A 16,858-nucleotide genomic window follows, 5' to 3' on the forward strand; every position below is an offset into this window, starting at 1 on the left:
TACATTGGAGTTAAAGGTTGCACTTTATCCTAAATGATTAGTTAAGACTTGAATTGACAATTTTTTTTTTATTACTGCTGTTGGGACAAAGTGAGCATTTCACAGCATTGCCTTTTAATACCAGCGCCTCTTCCAGGCAGACCCTCACCGACATCCTCTTTGTTGTTCCTTCGCCTGATCTATGGATCCCCCGTATGATCTCTGTCCTGTCTCCTCCTCGCCCATAAATGGTGGCACTTGCTGGGAAATACTCATGGCTTCTTTTGACTCACCCAGAGTCATCCTTAACGTCTACTTAAATGGCACTGTCATGGGCCAAGGTCCCCAGGCAAATCTCCTCCTCTTCAATAGGCGTTTTCCTCGCCTCTTCAACTTCCTTTCTTCTCCGGCTGTCCCCTCCTCTCATTCCTTGGCTACCTTGCCCACTCTTCCCTCCTCTGCCCATCTTCTGGCTACCTCCACAATTCCGCAGGGCGTACGTCTGATTTGTACACCTCCCCGGAAGGTCTTTAAGGCCGGCAACCTTCATCTTGCCACTCAACTCTTGCTCTGCTGTCAAACACTCCTGACATCTGCCACCTCCTTGAAGACCTTGACGTTCTTGGTCTTACAGAGACATGGTTCACGACCAGCTGTGTCACGAGATTTGACACTCCTCCCTTATGTCTACAAGATCCTCTCGTACCCAGATCCACTCGCCCTGGAGGGGCTGTAGCCTTGAACTTTCCTGAGTGAATTCCTGCCACTATAATTCCCACTCAGATCTACTCCTCTTTCGAATGCCTCGTCTGCATGCTTTCAATCTCTCCTAGCCACTCTTACTGTTGCCACTCTCTACCGGCCCCCTGGTCAAATCACCTTTTTTCTCTGAGTAGGCTGACCTCTCCTCCTCTCTCCTGGCCTCAACCACTCAACTCCTCCTCCTTGGTGACCTCAACATTCACCTTGATTTTCCCTGTCCCTGAACATTGCTCTTTCGCGACCTCTGCAATTCCCTCTCTATCCACCCATCTGGCCCAAGGCACTCTGCAGGGCACACACTTGATGTCTTGATCTCCTCTAACCTCCCCCTATCTATCCCTCTCCACTCCCCTCCCCTCTCCTGGAGTGACCACTACCTCCTCTCCTCTCATCTCTCTTCCCCCCCAAGCCTACCCCAACACTGCCACCTACCTTCCTGGACATCCGGCCCATGAAACATGTCAGTCGAGGCTTTTGCTTCCACCTTCTCCCCACCCCCTCTCCCTCTGGCTAACTCACACCTAGACACAGCCCGGTCTTCTCTCTATTCTTCTAGTTCTGATACTCTTGATGTTCTTGCCCCTGTCATGAGGATCCGCCTGAAGTCCAAAGCCAAGTGCAATTCCTGGTATGAATCTGACCTAGCTACACTTAAACGTAGGTGTAGGGCGGCTGAGAGAAAATGGAGGGATTCCTGCTCATCCTCTGACAAACTGGCCTGTCGCCTTCTCCAAAGGCGATACCATCTCTCTGTCCGTACCAAGAAGAGAGTCCACATTCAAGCCCGTGTCTCTGCGGCATCTAACAGCTCGGCTGAACTCTTTAAAAATTTGTAAGGAGCTGGCCAACCCTGCTGCAGTCTCTACCCCTCCCCTTGCCTCTCAGGCTCTTTGCAATGACCTGGCCTCACACTTTATCTCAAAAACCCAGGACACCCTGTCCACACTCTCCTCCACCCCCTCTCCGTCAGTACTCACTGATCCTCCTCCAGCCACCCCCCACCCTCCTTCTCTTACTTTCCTCTCTTCTCCTCTGATGAGGTCGCTAGACAAGTCCGATCTATGAAAGCCTCGTCGAAACCAGTTCATCCCTGTTCCTCTAAAACTCTCAAGAACCACATTGATACCCTCGCTCCAGCCCTTGCCGACTTCTGCAACCACTCCTTTGCCTCAGGATCCTTCCCCTCCCCTCTTAAGCACTCCCTTGTGCATCCCCTCCTCAAGAAACCCACAGCGGATCCCTCTTGTCCGGCCAACTATCGCCCAATTTCCATTACCCCCTCCTTAGGCAAACTCCTTGAAAAGCAGGCCATCTCTCAGCTAAACCTTCATTCTGATTCTGTTGGCTGTCTCCATGACCATCAGTCTGGCTTCAGATCTGGCAGAAGCACGGAAACTGCTCTCCTAAAACATCTGTGAAGATCTGCTTTCCAAACTTGACTCTAGCATTCCCCCTGTCATCCTACTTGATCTCTCCTCTGCCTTCGACATGGTCGACCATACCATCCTGCTCAACTGTCTCCGGGATAACTTGGGCATCACCGATCAGGCTCTGGCCTGGCTGACCTCTTTCCTCTCTGATCGACCCTCCCAGGTCCAACTTGGGTCCTTCCGATCTGTCTTCCTCTCCACCTGTGGTGTTCCCCAGGGGTCTAACCTCTCGCCCTGGCTTTTCAACCAATACCTGGCAACTCTGGACCGCTGTATTGCCTTTTCTGCTCAAACTTCCAGTGCTACGCAGGCGACACCCAACTCATTTTCAGGCTGCCCTCGGCCACCTCCTACACCGCTCTCATCACTGATTGCCTAACTGCCATCCAAGATTGGTGTGCCGCCAACGATCTTTGTCTTAATGCCAGCAAGACAGAGATCCTCCTCATTGGCACACCATCACCTTCTTTTCCCCTCTCTCTGGCCGGCCTCCCTTCGCCCTCCTCCTATCCCCACCTGCGAGGCCAAGAACCTTGGTGTCACCTTTGATTCCACACTCTCCTTCTCTGCCCACATCGCTGATGTATCAAAAAAGTCAAACGACCTACTGCACCTCCTCAGAGGTATTCTTCCTTTCCTCTCATTCCCCCAGAAGCTCACTGTCTCCCAAGCTCTGGTTCTCTCTAAGCTGGACTATTGCAACAGCTTCTTTCTTAATCTTCCTGCCTCTACTCTCCGCCCTTTACAACTTATCCAGAACAGGACTGCGAGACTTGTCCTTGGCCTCAAGCCCTGGGATCGTATCTCTCTAGCTCTATAATCTCTCCATTGGCTCCCAGTGGATGCAAGGATTAAATCCAAAACCCTCTGCATTGTCCACAAGGCTTTCTGGGGCCTGGGTCCAACATACCTTCAACTATCCCTCCGCAAATACCTCCCATCTCGAGCATTCCGCTCCTCTACCTCCAACTCCCTCAGGGTCAGTCGTTTCTCAAAGAAACGAGCTGGGGGTAGATCTGTCTTCGGACTGGGCCTCCCTCTGGAACAGCCTCCCTGCCACTCTAAAATTTTATGAGGAGAACAATCTCCAGTTCCGGAAGCACCTCAAAACCTTCCTCTTTGCTTCTGCCTTCTCCTCCCCTCTCCCATGTTGATTTTACTCTCCCTCAGCACCATGCACCTGGCCACCCTCTGTCCTCTGGGCCCAGGTACCTGTTCATCTTGCCACCCTCACGCACCTCCTCCGGGCCACCCCCTGCACTGGGGTCTGTATCTGTACCCATACAGCCCTCCCCTTTTCTTCCTGCACTTTCAGACCTACACGGCCTGCTGCCTTAAACCCAGCACTTGCCACTTGCTGGCTGCACTCCCATTGTTTGTTGCTTTTTTATTTATTATTTTATTTATTTTCCTTCTCGCTCCGCACTCTCCTTTTGTTCCCCTTCCATGCACTTCTCCCCCTTCTCCCTCTAACCTGCACTTGCACGTTCTCAATGTCACTGGGCCTAGTAAGATCGTTGTTTTTGTTCTCCCCTGTTCCCTTTCCCTGCCTGGTCGCGCTCTGAAACACTTGTGTATGAGCGCGATAGAAATAAAATATCAATCGGCTCTTATAGTGTTAACACAAGTCAATTCATGTGGTAAATGAAAATTGATGGGTTCGGGTGTATTTCCGGCTGCTGGTTGAATTTATGGCTTTCTCCCATTCTTAGCAATACTTTTCAGTCAGTATTGCTACTATTTTGTATAGGTGGATATTCTTTATAGTGTTACTACATATGTACATTTTTTCATGTGGTTAAGGGAAAAACATTGCATTGGAAACCTACTTTAAAAAAAGACATCATAAGACCCATTTGCTTTATTTTTACTCCCTAGGTTGCTAGCATCGAACTGTCCCTAATTGTAGATGGATAAAGGTTTCTGATCCTTTATTTAAAGGAGGTTTTGGTTTGGAACATTTCCTCTGAAGCCAGAGGCACTGAGTTTCAATGTGGTGGTTAAATTGATATTAAGATTTGAATACATAACGATGGCATTTCACGCAAGACATTTATTGATCTTCATCCCTTTGATGCCCTGTGGGCAAATAACTTTTCCTATCGGCCTTAAGTAATATATTAAATGGACTTTTCAGTACACAGCTGCTGACCTCAACAATGGTTGAGAGGTTAGAGTGGAGACGGTTGCCTCCGCTGTGCGGTCTACCCTTCCCGCTCTCATTGTGATGGCAGTACAACGCTGCTGTCTGATCATTTCTTTCTGTTGAGCCCATTGAGCTTCAAATCATTTTCCCCACTGTTAAGGTTTTCCTATATCGTAAAATGTGTTTTCCCACAGATAAATCTACACTTTAGTAGCATGGTGAGTCTATATATTCCTCAGTAGCTTTTGAGGCTCGTTGCTACAATCCCAAAAAGGGAGCAGAGTGGTGATAAGTTAGTGTAATATCTCTCTACATATATCATGCTTTGCATAGGCCACCATCTAGTGGTACGTGCAGGGTATTGAATGACTTGTTTTTCTAAATCAAACGGATATCGACTGGGCGTGTCTAATACTATACCTAGTGTTATGTCCTAGTACCCATGGTGCTTCACGTGTCGAAGTCTGTCAGATTATTTTTTTTTCCACCATAGTTGATGGTTTCAAGTTGCAGAGCTTGTGGCTTTCATCCCTCTGGTATGAAGCACTCTGCCTGACATACCTTGGATGCTCTCATCTCCTTAGACATTCCTATCCCCAACCTTCTCAGTAAACCGCTCTCCTGGTCGGACCATTTCCTCCTGGCTTTCCTTCTAAGTCTCTTGGGTCTCCCTGCTAAGCCTCTGCCTGCACTACCTGTCTCCTTTTGTCATTCGACCAATGAAGTGATTGACAGTCGCTGCCACCTTCATTCCCACTCCTGCCATGGATGCCCACACTGACTCTGCCCTTGCAAATCTTCAACTTTCTGTCACCACACCCTGGATTTCCTTGCCCCTGTCAGGAGGATCTGATTGAAGCCTGCCTCCAAGCGCAGCACCTGGTAGGAGCTCGACCTAACCTCTGAAACGCAATTGACCATCTTTCTGCAGTCTCCACATCCTCCGCCATACCTGATCATATGTACCTCTGACCTCCTACTGCCTTTCCAAACCCCAGGAAATTCTGTCCTCACGCTCCTCTACCCCTAAACACTTGTGTATAGGCGTGTTATAAATGCCATATCACATCCCCCCCTCCCTCCGAAGCTGTCATGCGCCTTGACTCCCCTGCCCCCTTCCCTACTTCTCTCCTCCTCTCCCATAGCAATGGATGAGGTCTCTAGACTAGTCCTTGCTATGAAAGTCTTCGACACGGTCAATCATGCCATCCTGATAAATCGGTTCTGGCACCGTTGAAATCACAGGTCTGGAACTGGGTGGTTGACCTACTTCCTCTCAAACTAACCTTCCCTGGTTCAACTGGGCCCTTTTCTCTCCCCCATCATTCTCTCCACCTGTGGCGTCCCTCAAGGCTCTATCCTCTCGCTGTGGCTTTTCAACATCTACCTTGGCCCACTTGATCTCTTCCTTCTCTCCTCACTTTGTGTTGTGCGGACGATACGCAGTTCTCCTTCCAGCTTCCCTCCACTTCCTCCTCTCATCCCGGACTATCTGACTGCCATTAACAAAAGAATTGTTTGTGTAGCGGTTTGTACGTGCACCTGATTCAAAGAGAGCTAGTGAAGTAATATTACAGGTCTCAGTTTTAGAAAGTTTGTGGTTAAAGTGTGCAGGAGAGAAAACTACTTTGACACCACAAGTCGTTTATATAAACATTGGAGAAAGTAAAATGGCCTCAGTTGACTGACAATCTGGTCCCCTGTCTCTGCCTTTGTTGCTGTCTGGCCTGCTCACTCCACCTTCAGCCGCCAAGACTGCATCTTCCCCCCACCCCCCACCTTCCTCCCTCTACCCAGCGACTGACACGGCAAAAACTAGGAACCCATCCACTGGGCCCATTCCACGGAAGTGCATCTATGTGCACTAGAAGATGGCCGCCGTTTTTTTGCTGGAGGCAGAGTGCCTAGTTTGTGTGCCCTGGAAGCCCTCCCTACAGCCCGATTGGCTGCTCATCTATTATGACCAATCTTGGTAGCCGGTGAGGTGAAGCCGGCCCCTGCTCCAAGGCTCCCCTCCCCCTACACGCCTCGTCACCTTTCGGCGATGCTGGTGGCTCTTTCAACTGCCTACTTGCAGCATATGTGCCATCCTGCAGCGTCCCGAGCGCTGAAGCTGCAGATGCATAGCTTCCCTGCATGCTTTCCTTCTCACGCTACCAGCTCCTGCCGACAGCTTGACTACTTTTTAACGTTATCTGGGGATTACATTACAAGTTAATCAACACCATTGGGATTTGTACTCTCTGGACACCTGAACTTTGGTGTGCTTCTACGTCCTTTCATCCCCCATCCATTACTCCATATGCATGCTCCCACTTTCCTTTCTACTGCCCTCATCTGCTCACTATACATTCCTATCCTCCCCTTCTCTTCCCCCTTCCATTATGTCACAGCACTTGCACTATCTGTCGTCGGGCCTAGTATGGTAGTTCTGTTCATGTTCTGCCCGTTGTTTGTTCGTTATCGCCTTCTTCGCTGTTCCATGTTTGTAGCATTCTCCAGCATTGGATATTTTATGGATTCACATGCTGTGAATATTTCCCGTTGCCAGGCTGGGACACCTCGGTAACTTTAAAATAGCGTTTTCCCATGGAAAACTTCGACACTTAGTGCCCCATCAATGTCTTTTTTGGGTGCTTTAGACTGCACCAATGGGACGCCTGATATAAAAAGCCCGCCCCGCAGATTCCCTTCAGATTTCAACCGTCTCCAAACAGTTGGGATCACCTCATGTCTCGAGTACATTACGCTTGGTGTTCGACACGTGCTTTTGAAGCTGGGCCATCCTTTCCTCTGTGGGCCCGAACATCTACAAAGGGGATGGGCATGCGGATTGCCTGTATTGCCTCTATCCGAATCATTCTGCGGACAACTGTTCCATCTGTCAAGAGTTTTCGGAGAAAACGTTCAAGGACCATAACCGGCGGTTGATTTGTTGGCTCAACAAAGGTACTTGCATGGGTTCGGAGGTGGGTTCGACCTGTGGGTGAAAGTCCTCTGCTACGGCGGTGAAGGTGTCATCGCACCCTAGGTCCCAGTTGGTGGAACTTCCCTCCATGAAGCCACACACAGGGGTGCCTGCATCGGAGGTGAGAGGGGGCCATGGGGCCACTGGATCCATGTCGCACCAGGCTAAAGTGGCGGGTGGATCCTCTCTGGACAAGTAAATGTGGCGTACAAGTCAAAAGAAGCGGGTGCTAGGCCCGAGAGGTCAGCGCCGCAGTTGCACAAGACCCCTCCGGTGGAAAAGTCGAAGGCCCGCGAGTCGTCATCTAAGCACTCATCGGCGAAGGACTGCCATAGGTCATCCTCAGGCCAGGAGTCTTCCAACCATCGTTCTGGCACGTTGTCCAAACTGTCTGTTTCACCATGCCAGTGACTGCTTTGGTCCAGTCGACGAAGGGGGTCGTTGACAGAAGTGCCTGTCGACCATGGTGGTGCTGCCTTCGATTCAGTCCGTGACGGTGGTGACATCTCCGTCAGCGACCTGCTGGATGCCTCGTCGACTATGGGCGATGGTCTCTTACCTGCAGAGGTGCTGTGGCAGTCGGGGGCAGGCTTTGGGCTCTTGCTCCCGTTTGACATTCTTCAGCAGGACCAGACACTGTGTCCTGTGGACTCCAGTCGGAGGACAATGATGTGCCGTTGTTCGATCAGTCTATGTTGGACCTGCAGCCGTCTACATCGGAGGGGTTTGGGGGTCTGACCCACTCCACTATCCGTTTTTTTAAAAATTTTAAATGTATTGTATTTAGTTACCCTAACCTTTGACAACCATACAATCCACATTTCCATATCGCATGGGTTTAAAAAGAAAACGAGAACAAAAGAGGGAAGAGAAAAGAATCAACAATAAAACAGTTCATACAATCAAACTAATCTTCCCATTTACAATCGACTATCTAATCCATAATTCGTTTCCTCTCCCCCTCATATCAAGATCTGTTGATAAAAACCCAAGTAAAGACTTCAAATATATTCTGTTTGCTTTCCCTCTTCCCAATTACAAAACAATCTGACATTTTTTTAAAATTTGAATCACTGCTATTACCATACGCTGCGAGTGACCATAAGTCCGTCTTTCCCAGAATGATTCCTGCATATAGTGAGTTTCAAACACACATTTATTAAAGATAAGCAATCTAGCATTCCTTGTCCCTTCACGGGTCATTAAGAGATGTTTAATGTACTGAGCTTCTGGCTTTTTACAGATCTGACCGTTTTCGGGCAGTCGGCCCTCTTTTCGCCAGAACTTCACCTGTATGTATAGCATTCAGCCGAAGTCTTAGGAATTTGTTCCGACTTCTCCAATCGGGAATCTTTTAGATATTTACTCAAAAAGCCTAGTTTCCTATCTGCTACCCGCAGGGGATTAGGGTTGGACCTCGACCGTATTCCTTCAATTGTTCGGATCCAGTCCATTTCATCCCATCTCCTTTTTGCTTTCACAGGGTTCTCAAAGAGTTTCTCTTTCTACATCGGCAGTAAAAAGTTTTCCCACCTGAAGACTCCAGTTCGAAAGAATTTTCGATTTCCCCCACCCCACACATCTCCATGTGCACTTCTAGATCTGCATATAGAGTTGTCCTGTGCATTGCTTATCCGTTGGAACAATATTAATTTCCAACCTGCCTGAGCTGCCAAGGATCTCGGACCCAGTTCATATCTGATGTTACCTATCGACAGGCTCATTGGTAAAAATATCCATTGGTGACTCCACAATCGGTGCTGTCCGTGCAGGTGCCAAGCACGCTACAGTCGTCGTTGGGACAATTGGATGCGAGGCTTCCTGTGGCTCCGGCCGTGATGCCCTTACCCAAGGAAGGGGTGGATGTCCCTCAGCCGAGTCTTCTGCAGAGGTCGCCTCCGGTTCGGTTGCTGTTTGGTTTTGGGCCTCCCAACAGCCATTTGGAGAAAGGGAAACTGGTGGATTTGGAACCCCAGTGTTCCTCGTGACATGCTGTCGACTGTGTTTCGGTCTCCCAGGAGGGCTAATACGTGGGATACCGAACTTGAGGTGGATCCTCCTAGTAGCCCGGCCTGGCCGTCTCTGCCGGATGATGTTGGTGCCTTTCACCCGATGATGGCGAAGGCATGTCAAGAAGTTGGCTGTACTCCTGAGGGGAGAAGGGACTGTTTTTTCCTCCTTGATCACATGAGGAAACGACAGACAGCTGTCTTGTCCGTCCCCATATTGGGCCAACTCAGAGTTGGTGGTGAAGGGATGCCTAGAGAAAAAATGTAAAGCGCCGGAATCTTCACCCAAATGCCTCACGTCGCAGCCCACACCAGAGCCGGTGATGTCGGTGCCGGCGGCTATTCGGAAGGCAAGGAGTCAGCATAAGTGTTCTATGCCCCCGGACAGTGAGGGCTGGAAGCAGGATGTTTGGAAAAAGGTGCTTGCAGTGGGTGCTAAGACAGTCAAGGCTGCCAACTCCTTGGCCATTATGGCCTGCTATGACAGGGAGATGTGGCACCTGTTGGCTCTGCTTTTGGATCATCTCCTGGAGCAACAACACAAGGAAGCTATGCTGCTGGTTCGGGGTGGGGGGAGGAAGCCTCCAACCACAGCATTAACATTGTGGTGGACCTGGCGGAATCCAGATTCAAGCAAATCGACAATGGTGTGGTGCACCGGAGGCAGGCATGGCTGCGCTGCACATACTTTTGACCAGAGGTCCAACATCAAGTGGTCGATATGCCATGTGAAGGCGAGCAGTTGTTGTTTGGTGAAGAGATTGATGAGGCATTGAAGGGGATGAAGGAAGACTGATACAGCAAGGTCCTTGGGTACGCTGCAGAGTGGCTGTCCTTTTTGGCCATTTGGAGGGGCCTCTGGAAATGCCATCTTTGCTGCTTCCCGCGACAGGTGTTACGGTTGCTCCAGTTATTCGTCCCAATGGTTCCGGCGTTCGTTCAGATCCACGCAGAACAGGGAGTATCGGGTGCAGTGGAAGAAGGGTTCAGGCGCCTCAACAGCTTGACTGCCATATTTCAGGTTCAGGGCCTATGGTCCCTACAAGAAGCAACGTTGCACATCGTTTTGGAGTTGAGGGCGGTGCATTGGGCTGAGGTAGTTTCTACCGCTGATTCAGGGGGCTGTGGTTCACATTTTAACAGACTCCCGACCCCCCCCCCCGCCCCCCAACTGCAATGTTTTATCTGCGCAAGCAAGGTGGCACCCACTCCGTCTGCTGTCTCGAAGCGCAGGCGATCTCGCATTGGGCCGTAGTTCACGGGATTCGCATCACTGCATTTGATCTACCTGGAATCCAGAATGTGCTGGCGGATGCTCTGAGCAGATATGTAGGTCAGTTGCACGAATGGAATCTGAAGGAAGTGCAGGTGGCGCGGATCTTCAAGAAATGGGGCTCTCCCCCGTTGGACTTCTTTGCTCTGCCAGGAAATAAGCAGTGCCCTCTTTGCCAGCAGATTGGTTCATCCGGATTTGAAGGGAGATGCCTTCTCGTTCCCGTGGACGGAGTGTTTGCGTTTCCTCCCTTCCCCTGATTCGAAGGACGATCCAGTTGGTGCGCAAGTACCAGTGCAAAGTGATCTTGGTTGCCCCTGTCTGGCCCAGGCAGACGTGGTTCTCAGATCTCCTTCACCTCACAGTGGACAAACCACTTTGCCTGGGGTCGGAGCTGGATCTGCTATCACAGGACTGAAAGGTGTGGCATCGCGACCCAGCATCACTCAGCCTAGCAGCGTGGCTCCTGGCCACGCTGAGTTTGGACATCTAAGTATCCCAGAGGAATGTCGTAGATCCTGGCGGCGGCAAGAGCGCCATCTACCAATGTCTTACTGTAGAAAATGGACTGGGTTGGAGGTGTCTCCGGTGCAGATTCTCCCATATCTTCTGCTGCTGGCGAAAGGTGGGCCGTCGTCCTTGATCAAGGTGCATTTGGCAGCCATCTCTAGGTTCACGAGACAGCACAACTCTACTCCCCAGTTCAGTGACCGGTTGGTCAAGCACTTCCTCAAAGGACTTTTTTTGGACATTTCCCCCGGAAAAGAGGTTTGCTCCGGTATGAAGTCTCAATGTGGTACTCTCCGCTCTCATGAAGTTGCTGTTTGAACCCATGTTTACTGCGTTGTTGAAGTTCCTCTCGTGGAACGTCGCTTTTTTGGTGGCTATTACTTCAGGCAAGAGGATGTCAGAGCTTCAAGCTTTGTTCATTGACCCGTCGTATCTGCGATTCATGAGACAAGGTTATCCTGTCTACTAATCCTCACTGCATTGCTTAAAGTCCCATCGTAGTTTCACAAACTCTACTAGTGCCTTGCCTGCTTTCTTCGCTAAGGCTACCACTCAGGCGGCGACGGTGCTGCATTCCCTAGACGTCAAGAGGGCGTTAAACTTTTATCCCGACCGTACTAAGTTTTTCAGGAAGTCGAGACAGCTGGTTGAGGCCTTTGATCCCTCCAACAAGGGCCCGTCCATTTCCAAGCAAGGACTTTCCCGTTGGGTCTCCTCTACAATTTCCTTTTGCCATGGGAAGGCTGGCAAATCTTTGAGGATCTCTCCTAAGGCCCATTCTACGAGGTCCATGGCACTGTGGGCTGGGATACCGCTCAGTGACATTTGCCAGGCGGTATCTGTGGCGGTTCTGCATACCTTCACCAGGCACTACTGTCTGGAACAGTGGCATGCAGAAGATGTGCAGGTGGGACGGGCGGTCCTCCAACGCCTGTTTCAATAAGGTAGGCCCCACAGCCTGCAGGGTTTTTTACTGTCTTGCTGTGTTTATTCTACATGTTGGCTGATGTTCACTGTGTTAATGACTGGGGCCTGGAGCATGGGGTTGGTTTGCTTGTCATGCACCTCCCATTTTTTCATACTACTATGTAATCTATTCACAACACGTGAATCCATGAAAGATCCAATGCTGGAGAAGGGAGTAGTTTCTTAACTGTAACTCCATTTCTCCAGCGTCGGTATCTTTCATAGATTCACATGCGCCCGCCAGCCGCCCCTGCAGGCAAACCTTGATTTGGGTTTCCTCTACTTTGGAGGTTAAAATCTGAAGGGATGCCGTGGGGGCAGGGCTATTTATACCAGGTATCCTATTGTGCAGCATAAAGCACCCAAAAAGACGTTGATGGGACACTGTGTTGAAGTTTTCCATAGGAAAACGCTATGTTAAAGTTACCGAGGTTTCCCAGCCTGGCGACGGGAAATAGTCGCAGCATGTGGATCCATGAAAGATACCAACGCTAGAGAAATGAGTTACAGGTAAGAAACGACTCCCTTATCTCACTTAGCATGTGTGCAATCTGAATGACAGTAGGCCTAGTAAGATTGTTCTCAGCTGCATTTCCCCTTGTCCCCTCCCCTGCCTTAAAGCGCTTGTAGCTTTTCGGTGTATCTGCGCTATACAAATCGCTGTGTGCTACCTCCCCCCAGCCGCTCAGCCTTTTTACCCTACTTTGAAAAACTAAGGATTGTCGTCGGACCTGAAAGTTAACTACACCATTATGTTTCATATGCACCGGTTTCCTGTACCTTGCCCTGAGCAGACTTGTAATCATTTGGAATTTCAAGGGCTCAGGCGGTTTTCCCCACTGTTCCCCCTCCTCCTTGAGCACTTAAACACCTGTAAAATTGTGTATAGGTGCTATATAAACAGTAACAATACTCTGCACTCACATATACTGAAAAATCAGATTGAAGATAGAATGAAGGAATTCAAATTACTCATTCAAGTATTCATATGGTAGACATTCATAAATTCACAATTCAACATATAAAATACTTTTTTAATCCTACAATGTGTACTGTTTTCATACTATAATAAGCTCAATGCATTTCGAGGAATTACAAATCCCCTTTTCAGGAGCAAGATAAAGTTCAGTGAGTTGCATTCATAAAATTCATTATTTCAAGCTTCATAATCTACAAGGTAAATGAAAGGCTAAGTATCAGTATGTTGTAATACACCGTGTTGGGTAACTTCCTTTAAATCATATTCATGTTGGGTCCTCATAACTTGACGCTTGAACTGGTTTAGTTGCCAACTTCAAAAAAACTGTGTGGCACCTTAATGTTAGTCTAGTCTTCTGAGACAGCAATTTAGAACTAAAAAGGAAAATAAAAATGTGTAAAAAAAAAAAAAAAAAATAAAGGTTGGGTTATTTGTAAAGTATTACCTGATAGCTGGTGCTGAGTGACATGTCGATAATACTATGGAAAGATGTTTGTGTTAGTGTTCATAAGATTTATTCTGGCCTATGGGTAATCAAATTGTAATCTGTTCAGTGTCTCATCCGTAATAATTTCAAATACGCAAGTTAAGGCGGTATGGTGTTTGTAAGCATTAGCGTTGGGCAAAGTGGATATCGCATGTAGGCATCCTATTAGAAAGTTAGAGTGTGGGTTCTGGGTTAAATTTGCATTAGTGATCAGTTGTCTGCACGATCGAAGCAAGAATTACTTATTAAAAAGGCTTCCCGAAGTCTGGTTCAGTCCTAGTCAATCTCCGTTTCAGCTGCTCTTGCAGCGTGTTGTAACCAAGTAACCATGTTTGGTTACTACGGGTGCTTGTGGTGTCTACCGGATTGCCTGAAAGACACCAAAGAATCAAATTCGGCGTAACGATTAATTTGCTTGTCTGATTTAACTATTTGTGAATACACATTTCACAAATATTTGTCTGCTTACATTCAAATGTATGGTCTATCCTAAACAGTTTCTCTCACATCCTATTGATCATGATGGAGACCTGTTGTCCTATACTCGACAAGATATATTACAAACCTACATGGTTCAAATGTTCACTCAGCATGTTGTCAGAAAAGCCTTTTAACTTGTATGTTGACTGGATAGATATCCACTTTGCGGAACACTAATTCCTATAAGCACCATACCGCCAAGTGTAAGCCTTTTCTAACCCTTATGAGTAATTTACGTGTTTGAAATTCCAGATGAGACACTTAACAGATTACAATTTGATTTCACATAGGCCAGAATACATTTTATGAACACAAACACATCAAACAACTTTCCATAGTAGTATTGGCGTGCCACTCAGCACCGGCTTTCAGGTACTACCCTGAAGGGAGTTCTGACACAATATGGGAATCCCCACTAGCCATTTGTTTGTGTTCTTCTACACATTATTCCTTTAATTTTCCTTTTTAGTGAGAAACTGCTGTCTCACAAGACTAGCCTGACATTAAGGTGTCAAACCGGTTTTTTAAGTTGGCAACTAAACAAGTTCAAGAGACAAGCATTGATGACGAGCCAGCATTAATATGGTTTAAAGGAAGTTACCCAACAGTGTATTACAACATACTGATACTTAGTCTTTCATTTACCTTGTAGGTTATAGTGCTTGAAACAATGAAATGTAGGAATGCAATTCACTGAACTTTAGCTTGCTCCTGAAGAAGGGATTTGTAATTCGCAAAACACCCCTTTATGTTGAATAATTGTGAATTTATGAATGTCGAGTATATGAATATTTGAGTAATTTGAATTCCTTCATTCTATCTTCAATCTCGGACTGATTTTTCAGCATATGCGAGTGCAAGGGACGGGAGTGTCCGTCAATTGATGACACTTTACTTTTTCTAACGTTTATCTGACTGCCATTGTACACGGTCGATGATCTTTGTCTTAATGCCATTAAGACTGAGATCCTTTTGATTGGGAACCCGGCTCCCACCCTTCCCCCTCCTCCCCTCCAGGACCTTGTCAAGAAGGCTGATTATCAGCTGCACCTCCTCGGGTATTCACCCTTTCCTCACCTTCCCCCAGAAACGGTCTTGAGAGGGCTCGTTCTCTCTATGCTTGATTACTGTAACCGACTCTTCCTTAATGTTCCTTCATCCTCTTCGTGACCTTCAACTAATCCAGAATAGGACTGCAAGGCTTCTCTCCAGTCCTAATTTCTCTCCACTGGCTCCCGATTGCTGCCAGGATTAAATTCAAGACCCTTTGCATCACCCATAAGGCTTTCTGGGGGCTGGGACCCCGCTGCATCCAACTCTCTCGATAAATACCTCCCTGCTAGAGGCCTTCAGTCTGCTACCTCCAACTCTCTGAAAATCAGATGCTTCTCTAAGCAAAGAGTGGGGGTAGATTTCTCTCCTCTGCAGGAGCCTCTGTCTGGAATGGTCTTATTGCCCCTCTGAGGCTTGAGCCGGTTCTCCAGAAGTTCTGTTAGCTCCTCAAGATCCTCCTCTACGTCACATTCCCCCTCCCCTGCTAAGACATTTCTTCTGCCTCAGACGGGCTGCCTGGTTCCCTCAGGGTACTTCAGGACCCAGACCCCTCCAACCATCTTTACCTGCACTCGCCTGCATTCCCTGGCACTTGCCCTCTTGCCTCCCCCTTAGCACTTCACCTCTTAACCCTTTTAACTTCCAACATTCGCACTTGGTTTGCGCTGACCTGCACCCCTGCCTCACTCGCACTTCTTCTGAACTTGCACAACCCGAATGTCAGAAGGCCTAGTGGGACAGTTATTGTATCTATCTCCCTTGTCCCCATCCCCTTTTTTTGTCTTGTGTGGCGCCTTGAAACACCATTTGTTGTATAGGTGCCTTACAAAATCCAAGTACAAATAAATAGCCTTTATATACATATATAGTTTTTACTTCAAATGTAATCTCGTTCGATGACCGTGGTTATTTCTTCTTGACATCAACCAGTCGCGGCTTTGGCCTGCTTTGGCCTATCCTATACAGTAGGGCGAGTGGGGGGGTGTCGCATTCCACATATCTTAGAGAATGCCTACTTTTTTTCTCTTCTCCTCTTTTCTTGCACTGTTGCGATTTTCTTTTTTTTAATGGCGAACACTTCTTTAAAATTCTGTCCCTCCTACCTTAAAGAGTATCCCTGGAAGGACACTCCTAAAGTGTGTAATCGCGGCCGTCCTCGATCACTGTGAGAAACGCTGTGCTGCCTGCCAGCTTTTTCGACCCAAGACTCTTAAAGACCGGAGTACAAAAAGTTGGGCAGCCCAAACCATGGCTTCCTTAGATGTGCCAACAGGCACTGAAGAGTGAGGGGGAATTCAGTGCACAATGTGACGTTGAAGAGGAAACTAAAGTAGCTGCTTTCCCAAGTGCCAGTCCTATGCACCCGCATCTCATGACAGCCCAACAAGACGTATTTGAGTGAAAAACATCAGCGCATATAAAAAATGGCCACAAGTTTCGACGGTGCCAACTTAATGTACAATATAACAAATGCCCATTTCCAATACTGCTCACACCACCGAGCATACAACAAAAGGCGAACAATCATCAAAGCGCGTGCTTTTCCAAGCTAATATTTCGACTCCAGGCCACATACTGCTGAAAATTGCACGTTACACTGGGGCCACTTTACCTTTATCTCAAGCTTTACGTTATCGCCCACATCATAACCCTGAAGAACTTAGTGACACCTACTACAGATCCTTGGACGAAGGAAAGGTTCCAAAAAACTATAGACAGTTTCTTCCTTTGGGTCTTTCATGGACAAATATCCACTTACAGAAGACGAATTTAATGAATGCAAGGAGATCCTCCCTCTACTCCAGATTACAAGTAG

General features: G+C 48.0%; 1 protein-coding gene across 2 annotated transcripts in view; it reads left to right on the forward strand.

Annotated features, from left to right (window-relative positions):
- CTDSPL2 (CTD small phosphatase like 2) overlaps positions 1 to 16,858 on the forward strand; it is an 896,843-nt gene that overhangs the window by 810,982 nt on the left and 69,003 nt on the right. The gene's annotated exons all lie outside the window — the stretch shown is intronic.

The sequence above is a fragment of the Ambystoma mexicanum genome, chromosome 11 (assembly GCF_040938575.1).
Source record: "Ambystoma mexicanum isolate Mex_15411 chromosome 11, UKY_AmexF1_1, whole genome shotgun sequence".
Lineage (NCBI taxonomy): Eukaryota > Metazoa > Chordata > Amphibia > Caudata > Ambystomatidae > Ambystoma > Ambystoma mexicanum.